This window comes from Heterodontus francisci, chromosome 24, assembly GCF_036365525.1.
Source record: "Heterodontus francisci isolate sHetFra1 chromosome 24, sHetFra1.hap1, whole genome shotgun sequence".
Lineage (NCBI taxonomy): Eukaryota > Metazoa > Chordata > Chondrichthyes > Heterodontiformes > Heterodontidae > Heterodontus > Heterodontus francisci.
This window is the reverse complement of record NC_090394.1, coordinates 14965407-14977899: the sequence shown is the minus strand read 5'-3', so window position 1 is coordinate 14977899 and position 12493 is coordinate 14965407.

Below are 12493 nucleotides of genomic sequence, written 5' to 3'. Positions count from 1 at the left end.
TGAATTTCAAGCCACCTTCCAGAAACTTATCTTTTCAAACAAAGAGGTGGTCACATGACATACCTGCCTGTATAACTCTGAGTTTGTGAATTATACCTCAGAAGGGAAAAAGACAGTAACTGAACTCCAAGAAGCACTCTCTCTCTCTCTCTCTTGCTCTCCAGCAAAGTCCCAGGAAGGCCTCGGATGCAGCTAAACCTCAAATCTACAGATCCTCACAGGCAACAACCAAGAGGACAGATAAACCAGAACCAGAGAAGAAAGCCTGAATTGTGCACATGGCCCCAGAGAGGACTTCAAGACTTTATTTCAACTAAGGACATTGAAACTCACTATTTTAATTCCATTTATATTGGATTTTACTTCAACCTCCCAGCTCTTTTTCATCTCTGTATCTATTTGTATGTGTGTGTGCCTCTTGTATGAATGTGAGCGTGGGTGCATCGCATATTTTAGTAATTTTAGAGAGATAAGGTTAATAATCTTACATCTCTCTTGTTTACACCCAAGAAAATCTGTCTGATTGGTTCATTTTTAATTATATTTGTGAAACAGTGAGCAAGTGCTCACTGAGGTGGTAAGCTAGATCACTGTGTTAACACAATAAACCCTGTTGCTGTCAAACCAGGGATGGGGTGAAAGGGGAGCCTGAGACCCCTTTCTCACCTGATCATAACAGGCTGTAAAGCACTTTGAGATGTCCAGTGATCATGAAAGGCACTACATAAATGCAAGTCTTTCTTTCTTTCTTCATTTTATTGAGTAATCTGTTCAAGCCATGGCCTCTACTTCCACTTTCTGTCTGTACTACTGCAAGATCTTCTTCTTGCACTGTTGGAGATTCTTTCTGTAGTTTGTGACCATTTTGTGACATAAGAGTCAATTCTGGATTCATTATTGCCACTTGTACTGCACTTTCTTACTCTTCACTCTTCCACTCCATTCTGCCAGTCCATGGTCCTCACTTCTTGGCCATCATCTGGAACATTTAACCTAAATGTAAACTTACCAGTAGTTTTTCCTGCACGTCCCACAATTGTTGCATCCCTCCATTCATTAGACCACTCTGGATTATGTCACCCATGTACCCATTCTGGGTAATTGGCCTTTGTATGTGATAGCACTGTCCTGTGTGTCATGATTACTCACAAGATTTCTATCCAGACATTGACCTACAGTATTCTATTCGTCAGGAACATCATCACAAAAAACATGAGCATCTGAGGTACAAGGTACCTTGGTTACTTCTACCAGCTGTCTAGAGTCAGAGATTTTGTAATTAATTCCGATTAGTCATGAGGAATGAATCTTAACAATTTTATTGCCATGTTTGATAAATAGTGTCTTATAATCATGACCTTTGGCCTTACCAGGGCCTTTCCATTCCCTATGACCCTCTCCATTATAGTATACTAACTCTTCTGAATTGAACCCTGTCTCAGATGGCCTAATACAATGACTGAGTGCTCTATGACTTTTCTCTGAGACCTCAACCTTGATAAAAGCCTGAGTTCCTGCATGAAAAGCATTTAAATGCTTAGAAAAATAGAACTAATTATCGTACCTTCCAGAGCAGGAGGATTAGCACAAAGAACAGAAGGTACATAAGAGCATAAGAAATAAGAGCTGCAATAGGCCATTTGGTCTTTGAACCTGCTCCACCATTCAACAAGATCATGGCTGATCTTCTACCTCAACTCCACCTTCCCGCACTATCACCATATCCCTTAATTCCCTTAATACCCAAAAATCTATCAAACTCTGTCTTGAATATACTCAATGACTGAACATCCTTAGCCCTCTCGGGTAAAGAATTCCAAAGATACACATCCCTTTGAGTGAAGAAATTTCTCCTCATTTCAGTCCTAAATGGTCGACCCCTTATCCGAGGCAGTGACCCCGTGTTCCAGATTCTCCAACCCGGGGAAACATATTCTCAGCATTTACGCTGTCAAGCTCCTTAAGGTAATTTCCACTAATCTGAAGAGAACTTTTTGCATGAACTGCCCATGCCAGAGTGGTTGACAATTTACAGTCTGGTGGATCAGCCAAGATTTTACACAACATTTCATCAATCACAGTATGTGATGAAGACCATTGCTGAAAGGGCTCTCAGATGTTACATTCGTGACCATGATATCGATATTCATCCACATGTCCGTGAACTCCTCATTTGCAAATTCATCTAAACTTTGCTGGTGTCCCGAGCTCAGTCCCTATCCACTTTTCCAGAATTTTATCTATAATTACTTTCTTATCATTCCTATTTAATAGTGCAGAAATACTAAATCTTGTAGCCAGGTCAATTAAATGTAAAATGAAAACATTTTTGTCTTTGTCCCATATCTTTAGATTCATGATAACTACCTTGTTATATTTATGTGTCAATGGAAGGCTTACAATAGGAAATGGAAACATTCTTGATGCTTGTTACAGATTTCACAATTCTCGCAAATCTCTTCTATTAGCCTCATGTGCTCCTCATCAACAACATCTGCATTTTTTAGCAGAATTTTTAACCTTTGACAAATAGGGTCTATGTAATATTGTCTATGTAACTTTAAGAAAGTTTATTTTTCTCTCTGATTCTTATTGTTTGATGCCAGTAATATTTGTCTAACACTCTAATTAATAATTAATTTACACTCTAATAGCACAGAGAGATCTGGGTGTTCTTGTGCATGAAACACAAAAAGTTAGCATGCAGGTGCAGCAAGTAATTAAGAAGGCAAATGGAATTTTGGCCTTAATTGCCAGGAGGTTGGAGTTTAAAAATAGGGAAGTCTTGTTACAACTGTACAGGATGTTGGTGAGGCCACACCTGGAGTACTGTGTACAGTTTTGGTCCCCATATTTAAGAAAGGATATACTGGCATTGGAGGCAGTTCAAAAGAGATACACTAGGCTGATTCCTGGGATGAAGGAGTTGACTTATCAAGAACGGCTAAACAGGTTAGGCCTTTATTCATTAGAGTTTCGAAGAATGAGGGGTGATCTTATTGAAACGTACAAGATTCTGAGGGGGCTTGACAGGGTAGATGTTGAGAAGATGTTTCCACTAGTGGGGGAATCTCAAACTAGGGAACATAGTTACAGAATAAGGGGATACTCACTAAACTAAGATACAAAGGAATTTCTTCTCTCAGAGGGTAGTGATTGTCTGGAATTCTCTACCCCAGAGAGTTGTGGAGGCTAGATCACTGAAAGTATTTAAAGAGGAGGTAGATATATTTTTGAAATATCAGGGAGTTGAGGGCTATGAGGAGCTGGCACGAAAGAGGAGTTCCTTACCTGATCTGGGGCAGATCAGCCATGATCTTATGGAATGGCGGGGCAGGCTTGAGGGGCCGAATGGCCTACTCCTGCTCCTATTTCTTATGTTCTTATGTTCTAATGAAAAACATTAGGTTTTAGTAATGTGATACAGTCATATCCTGATTGGGTAAATTGCAGATCAACTGACTTTCCAAAAAATAATTGACTTATCATGCTCCATGTCAAGTTTAATTTGTACTCAACAACACAGATATCTCACTACAGACTACATTTTTACTTATAAAATGGCTTATTCCAAATATTTTATGTGGAATTACCACTCTTTTGAGAGCTCTCAATGTGTTGCTATTGGCAAACCTAAAGGAAGTAGTATTTTAATATTCCTTAACCTTGCATCAATCATCGCTACTTAATGAATCAAGATAATATTTTAACCAGCCGATCCCAAATAACATTGAGGTACATGTATTATCTAATACCTCACAATTAAAGGAGTCCATTACTAATAAATTAATTAGGAGATTTAGAAATAGTATAATCTGTTCAGATTCATTGTCATCTTCTTCCTCAAAACTATCTTCTTCATATGTCTTTGTTTCCTATCTGCCAACCAATTTTCTATCCATCTCGATACACTACCCCCAATTCCATGCGCTTTAATTTTACACGTTAATCTCTTCTGTGGGACTTTGTTGAAAGCCTTCTGAAAGTCCAAATAAACCACATCCACTGGCTCCCTCTCATGAGCTCTACTACTTACATCCTCAAAGAATTCTAGTAGATTTGTCAAGCATGATTTCCCTTTCGTAAATCCATGCTGACTCTGTCTGATTATACCACTGTTCTCCAAGTGATCTGCTATAAAATCTTTGATAATGGGCTGTAGAATTTTCCCCACTACCGACATCAGGCTGACTGGTCTATAATTCCCTCCTTTCTCTCTACTTCCCTTTTTAAATAGTGGGGTTACATTAGCTACCCTCCAATCTGTAGGAACTGTTCCAGAGTCTATAGAATCTTGGAAGATGGCCACCAATGCATCCACTATTTCTATGGTCACTTCCTTAAGTACTCTGGGATGCATACCATCAGACCCTGGGGATTTATCGGCCTTCAATCCCATCAATTTCCCCAACACATTTCTCTACTAATACTGATTTCTTTCAGTTCCTCTCTCTCACTAAGCCCTGTGTTCCCCAACATTTCCTTTGTGAAGACAGAACCAAAGTATGCATTTAGTTGGTCAGCCATTTCTTTATTCCCCATTGAATTCAACTTTACTAAGGTTCTTTGAAGCCATACTCGATCAATTTGATGCTAAGGACAATCACTGTCACTGCACCTTTAGCATTCAGCTCCTTTGTCCATGTTTAGACCAAGGCTGTAATGACATTCTTGTTATCATATGGGGTGAATTAAATTGTTTGAAGACTGGTTTCTGCGATGCTGTGGACCTCAGAGGCTGAGATGAATCATTCACACAACACTACTATTTGAAGATGTTTGTAAACACTTCAGCCTTGTCTTTTGCACTGATGTGCTGGACTACACCATGATTGAGGATGGAGATGTTCATGGAGTCTCTTCTTTCCATTATTTGTTTAATTGTTCACTACGATTCACGACTGGATGTGTCTGGACTGCAGAGCTTTGATCCAATCTGTTAGTTGCGAAGTCACTTAGCTCTGTCCATAGCATACTGCTTCCGCTGTTTAGGATGCATGCTGTAACATCACATGGTTGACACCTCATGCCTTACTATTAGTATATAAAACCTTACAATTCGTAAAATTACCCAAGTTTTGAAAGATAAATGATAAAAAAAACTCACTAACCAATCAACTACCTGTTTTCCTGTGACGTCTCCCTCCTTTCTTGAATAATAGTGTAACATTTGCTATTTTCCAATCCACTGGGATACTTCCAGAATCTAAGGAATTTTGGAAAATTATAACATAAGCCTCTACTCTCTCTGCAGCTACTTCTTTAAGTCCCGAGGATGCAGGCCATCTGGTCCTGGGGACTTGTCAGCCTTTAGGTCCAATAGTTTTCCCAACACCTTTTTCCTGGTGATGGTAATTATTTTAAGTTCCTCCCTCCCTTTTGCCTCTTGATTTTATACAGTGAAAACAGACCCAAAATACCTGTTCAGCACCTCTGCCATTGCCTTGTTTTCCATTATCAATTTCCCAGACTCACTCTCTAGAGGACCAACACTAGCATTAGTTACTCTTTTCCTATTTAAATACTTGTAGAAATGGTGTTTTTATATTACTAGCTATTTTTCTCTCATACTCTAATTTCTCTCTTTTTTTTGCCGTTCTTTGCTGGTTCTTAAAATCTATCCAATCTTCTGACCTACCATTAATCTTTGCAGATTTGTACAGTGTTTCTTTCAATTTGATACTATCCTTAACTTCCTCATTTAGCCATGGATGATGCATCATTCCCAAAGAATCTTTCTTTGTCACTGGAATAAATCGTTGCTGACAGTTATTAAATATTTCCTTAAAAGTCTACCACTGCATCTCTATTCTCTTACCTTTTAACCTAGTTTCCCAGTTCACTCTACCTTCATACTCTCGTAATTACCTTTATTTAGGTTTAAAACACTGGTCTTAAACCCACACTTCTCCCCTTTCAAACTGAACATGAAATTCTATTGTGTTATGATCGCTGTTGCCTAGAGCCTCCATTACCATGAGGTTATTGATTAATCCTGTATCATTGCATTGATTCTATGCAGCTACCATCTTGAATTACAGTTGAAATCACATACCAAATATCTTTTGATGGCATGGACTTGAGGATACAAAGTACAATTTCAAAATTTGCAGGTGACACAAACTTTGGAAATGTAGTAAACAATGAGGAAGATAGTAATATACTTCAAAAGGACGCAGACAGGCTGGTGGAATGGGCAGACGTGAAAGTTGAAATTTAATACTGAAAAGTGTGAGATGACACATTTGGTAGGAGGAATGAGGAGAAACAATACATGCTGCATGTTGCAATTTTGAAAGGGGACCAGTGGGTGTTTGTGCACCTATCTTTGAAGATGGCAGGACAGTTTATAAAGTATATGGGATTCTGGGCTTTATGATTGGAGACAGACAGTACAAAAGTCAGGAAGTCATGCTTAACCTATATAACACAGTGGTTTGGACCCAGCTAGAATATTGTGTCCAATTGTGGGCACCACACTTTAAGAAGGACATAAAGCCTTTAGAGAAGGTACAGAAGAGATTTACAAGCATGGTTCTAGGGATGAGGGATTACAGTTACATGGATAGACTGGAGAAGCTATAGTTGTTCTTCTTAGAGCTAAGAAGTCAAAGAGGAGATTTGATCAAGATGTTAAAAATCATGAAGGGCTTAGATAGAATAAGTAAAGAGAAACTGTTTCCAATGGCTGAAGGGTTGATAACAAGAAGGCACAGATTTAAGGTGATTGGAGAAAGAACCAGAGGCTACGTGAGGAAAAATGTTTTTATGCAACGATTGGTTAGGATTTGGAATGACTGCCTGATACGGTGGTGGGTGCAGACTCAATAGTAGCCTTCAAAAGGGAATTGGTTATATACCTGAAAAAGAAACAATTGCACAGAAATGGGAAATGAGTGAACAGATGTAGTTTTGGTAGGCCAATGGCATCCTTCTATGTTATACTATTCGATAATTCTATGAAATCTGCATAAAATTATTCTGTACTCGACAACAGGATAAACAGCAATGATTATCACCTGGTAGTAACCTGCTTTTCTAAGCAGGCAACAAAGGCATCTGCCTGATGCTGATGGGGTCCTCTTTAAATATGCTGTTTGGGGTCCAAAGCTGTGATTATAAATCAAGCTTGAGTGGGGAAGCTGTGAAAGTACTTTACTTTGTGGGTCAGGCAGAATAAGGAATGTTTAGGCCTCCCACATCCCAGAATCCTCCTTATTTCCTCCCACAACACTTTCCCTGAACCCTCATACTCATACCTATCTACAAGCCATTCTGGGCAAGAAGTGGATGCAGTAATGAGTCTCGGTGGAAACCACTGGGAGTTAATATTGACTCCTTTATCTGTTTCCTTTCTCTCGCACTGGAAAATAGCAATTGCTGTCTAGCCACAGGTGTGGTTACAGCTACACTATTTAAGCCACACGCACAAATTTTACGAGAAAACACCTTACTGACGATGCAGGTAAATGTACTTCACGTGTGTAAATATATTTAACAAACATCTCCCACTATTCATTAATCAATGAAGTAAAACAATCACTATGATCTAAAACAATCTCACATTTTGCTTTTCGTCTTACCATTTTACACACAAACGCACAAAATGGTTAAGATACACAAGCATATACCATGCCCAATATGAGTTTTGAGATCACATGCCAAATGGCAATGTCTGTTACCCATTTTGATTCAGTGATCAAAAATATAATTTTCTACACCTATATTCCTAATTAGCCTCAGATGGCTAATGGTAAATGTGTTGGACAACACTGTGCAGCTTGACCATGCAAATATTTGACATTTAACCTCTAAATGCTTTCCCTGTCAACTGAAAAGCATTTCCATTTTGCAGAATATAGAGATAGCATCATTTGCAATGTGACTTACAGGGAATTTTTATTTTGAAATGCTCAATTAATCTTGTTAAAAACACAAAGAGTGCTGGAATTTTGGAGGAAGAGCTTGGGAAAGACTGCTGCACAGATGGGAATATTCAGTGTGCATTGGGTTATTTGAACTTTGACTTTAAAGAGTGGGGGCAAAAATAGATCGTACCCAAAATCAGGCACGGGAATCACTTTGTGTGATTAACCCACGCCTATTGCTTCCGATGCAGGCTGCATGCAAACTTCATACTGCTTGCTCATTTAAATGATTGTCGTGTGTAGCCCATCACTCACTGCGCCTTTGAGTGGCTGCATGTGCCAGCAGGGCACCCAAATTCATGCAAGGTAGCTCCACTTAAAGCTAGCTTGCATCTCTTAAAGGAGAGGTGTATTCTGGCTGCAACAAGTGCTGGAAGTGGCCAGGGAAGACATTCTGAGTAGGAAGAACACTGATTAATGGTGCAACAGGGCAGAGAGTGTGTTCCAAGGGTCTCAGATGCTGGACTGGTGGCCTTGGTTCAGAAAGTGCTGAGCAGAACAGATGCCCTATGTCCACAGGTGGCCAGAAGGTGCTCCAGACAGACATTGTGAAGGTGATGCAACCACATAACCATCGCAGTCAATGCCAGCTGTCTAGCCCCTGAATGCAGCGCTGCAAGAAGTTCAATGACCTCACAGGAGTGGTCAAGGTCAGTAAAAGCAGCTTCAAATCCTATATCCCATCAAGTGAACGATTAGCCCAGAGACTGCTCAATTCACCACACCTCCCCCCCCATCATTCACTTACCAACAATCTGTATCAACCATGATTCATAGCTTCACCTCACTCACACAGTTAACACTGTTGCAAGCCTCATACCCAGATCTCACAGCTTACACACATTGGGCTGGATTTAGCGTTTGCATTGTGACATCCGGCAGCAGGCCTGGATGTGGGCGCGGTTGCTGCTCATCACGTGTGTAGCCAGCCCACCGCAATCATGCGGCAGGTGGCCAATTATAATAACGGAGGCACGGGGCCCGGTCAATTATGTGATGGTGGTGGGATTCAAGGCGTCAAATACGGAGTCAGATGATTCCGGAGCCATATTTAAAACCCTGCCAGCCCTGCTTCCATTGCTACCTTTGAATCCTTCATTGTTTGCTGCTGAGACTGGTGCTGGAGTGACTCCTGGACCCCTCACCTCTCTATCAAGGAAACCGCAGGATGGCTCAGGCTGGACACAGGGTGGCTCCACCATTTAGTGATGGCTCCCTTGAGATTCTCCTCAAGGCTGCAAGGCAAAGGCAGAAGTTTCTCTTCTGCAGCAATGGCAAGATGAGGTCCTCCAGCCTGACCAAGCAAGCTGGGATGGACATCGCAGAGGAGGTAAGCGGCCGTGGGGCCATACCTCCGAACATTGTTCCACTGTAAGAAGAGAGTCATTGACCTCATTCGGCCTTCCAAGGTGAGTGCTCCTACCACTCTCCTTTTTGGGGATTTTATGTGCCTACACGGCAAGCAGCGCAGCACAAGGCACCACAAAGGCGCTGGCAAAGGGTATTAGCCATCACCACATCCTGTCAAATGCATGGCTGCATCTCGGCGACAGGCCACCTTCTTTCAACGATCATCCCCATTATCTCCCCAGAGAGCTGACATGGGGATGAGCTATAGAGGAAACTCCAGCAGAGGACGAGGGGTTGCCACAAGCATAACAAGCTACAAGCTCTTCCTGTGAAGTATGACTATCTCCCTCGTTCTGCTAGAAGGACAAGCGGGCCCTTAACAACAGGGAGACCTAGCAGACTGGTGGAGGAATTACTGACAAATGGCCTATCTAAGTCGCTGAGAGTGAAGCACTGGAATTAGCGGGGACCCACGGCGGCCGCTCAATTACAGATGGTGAGACTGGAGTCTCCACGCAAGAGAGTAAGGATTGTCTTCATTCGATATCCTTCTGGAGATCCACATTACACATGGATATTGATGAGATCTGCACAGTCTAACCCACACATGTTGTGTTCACTCATGCAGGTCGGCATTCGCAGGAGACTTATTTGAAAGGGGGAACCGCAGTCAGCGGATACACTGTCACATGACTCTCCTGCACCTTCCACCATCTTCCACTACTTTCATCTCGGTGGGTTTGTGCTTGGCTTTAGACTCAGGGTCACAGTGAGAGCACCACATATACGCTTGAGCAGCTGGCTGAGGCTGAGACAGCCGAGGCCACTGACAGTCGAAGGACTGTGGGTAGCCAGGCCAATGCTGAGCCCCAGATTGATGATGGGACTATGGAGTTGACAGCACATGACATGCTGGAGCTGCAGAGAGAAATCAGGCAACATGTGGTGGAGTGGCCAGAGGCCATGCATAACCATGCGGAAGATAGAGGCATCATCCGTGCCATGAGTGCTGCCATGTCGCAGGTGTGCGAGCACATGGCTTCCTCCATCAAGAGGTTGGTGACCCTCATGGAGAGACACATTCCGCAGAAGCGCACAGACCTGCAAACTCTCGCCATGGCTATGAGCTCAATGCAGCAGTGGTCAGGCAAGTGAAGGATAAGGCATCTGGAGTCTTCTCCAACTCCTTGTCCTTCGCTGGTGAGCACGGAGGCTGAAGTGAGCCTTGAAAGGGAGGAGGAGAGGCTGACTTCCATAGCCGGGGGCTCCCCTCAGGGTGCTCTGCGTGTGGGCAGCAGCTCCACAGGTTCTCCCCCTGTGAGCCCCGCTCCAGTATCCGCGACGCCTGAGGAGAGTCCTGTATCAATGCAGGAAACCCTCAGGAAGACGGGGCCTTCCAGGCCTCAGGCAGCCAGAGGATGGCCGCCGAAGTCATCTCAGGCCAAGGGGCAGCCTGATCAGCAGCCTGGCTCCAGCTGAGCTGCTAGCGCTGGGGGTCACACCTCATAAAAGCATTCAAAAATGTATAAGGAAAACTGCAGAATCACACTTGGAGTTTCACGGATGCTTGAAATTTTCCATTTGTTTTCTGTGTGATGAAAACCCCACAAGCCAAATGGAAAATATTAATTTCCTCATGTGGAACTTTGCCTGAGACATTTACTGGAAATTGTTGCAAATATTTTTTTAAATCAGAACAGCTAGCAGTAAAGATGGCCACGAACATTTGCATATGAACGAATCAAAAGATTAGATTGAAGACAGACATGATTAACGCAGCCTAGCCAGAACAAAGGCATGTCCTCTGATTCAATTATCTGAGATAACCTTGTCAATGTTGGTCATCAAAAACCATCGACAGCCATTGATTTTGAAAGAGCCAACCCCCTTTCCCCCCCACCAAGTATGTCTGGGCAGCCCGAAGAGAGAGCCTTGAATTTCAGAGACCATTCCAGAAGATTCTTATTCAAACACAAAGAGTTGGTCATATCATGTGTCTGTTTGGGCCACTCTGGAGATTGTGAATGGTGATTCAGAAGGCAGACTATAACTGTAAGTCATCCAGGAGTGCAATCTCTCTCCTCTCTTCAGAAAAGACCCAGAGAAGCCTCGGCTGCAAAAGTGAGCCTCAAACCTACAGCCCAGCACAACCAGCAACTAGGGGGCAAGGATAAAGCCCCTCTTTTTCCTTCCAGAACCTGAGGAGCAAGCCCGAATCATGCACATGGCCCAGCGAGGACTTCAGGATTACAATTTCAACTAAAGACTACGAGACTACTGAACTGTATTTCAATTCCATTTAGTACAGACTCTACTCCAACCTCCAAACTCTGTTTTTCCCTCTGCAATCTATTTATGTGTGTGTGTGTGTGTGTGTGTGTCTTGTGTGAATGTGGGGTGTGGATGCATAGCGTATTTTAGTAATTTTAACCAGTTTAGAGTGATAAGGTTAATAAACTGACATCTTTCTTTTTTAAACTCAAAAACATCTGTCTGATTGGTTCATTTGCAATTATATTAGAGGAACAGGAGCAAGTGCTCATTGAGATGGTAAGTTAAATCACTGTGTTAAACAAAGAAAATCCCTGTTGCGGTCAAACCAGAGAAGGGGCAAAATGTGAGCCTGAGACCCCCCTCCTCACCGGTCGCAACAGAATATTGGGGGTTCTAGTCTGGCATTGTACCCACAGACAAACAGGAAATTGGAAGTGAGAAACCAAATTGAACCCAATCAAAAAAAAACTTCAATACAGGTTTTCTAGTGGTTTGTGTTGCCAGAATATTAACATGTCCACAATGTAAGGCCAGTACCTTCCCAAGCCAAGGTGAAGTTGAAGTGATCTATGACTTTAACCCCTTACAGGCACTAAACCAAATCAGGCATACATCCCAATGAATCTCCCTGAATTAAGTTCAAACCAGACAAATTCTTATAGACACTTATTTGGGTCCAAAGAATTGAACCTGTTTTCCCTCAAAGAAAGAAAACTAACAGAGAATATTGCCATCTTTCCGATAGCCTATTTTAAAAAATAATTATGGCTAAGTCATAAATATCCCAAATATTATAAGGGTCTGGGAAACTCTCTTTAATATGTATCTCTCCACTTAAAGAGACACAGAGAGAGCGTTCGTGTAGCTATATACAGAATGTTACATGAGACGATTTATTAACTTTTATATATTTATTAAAAAATTGAACATGCAATACACTT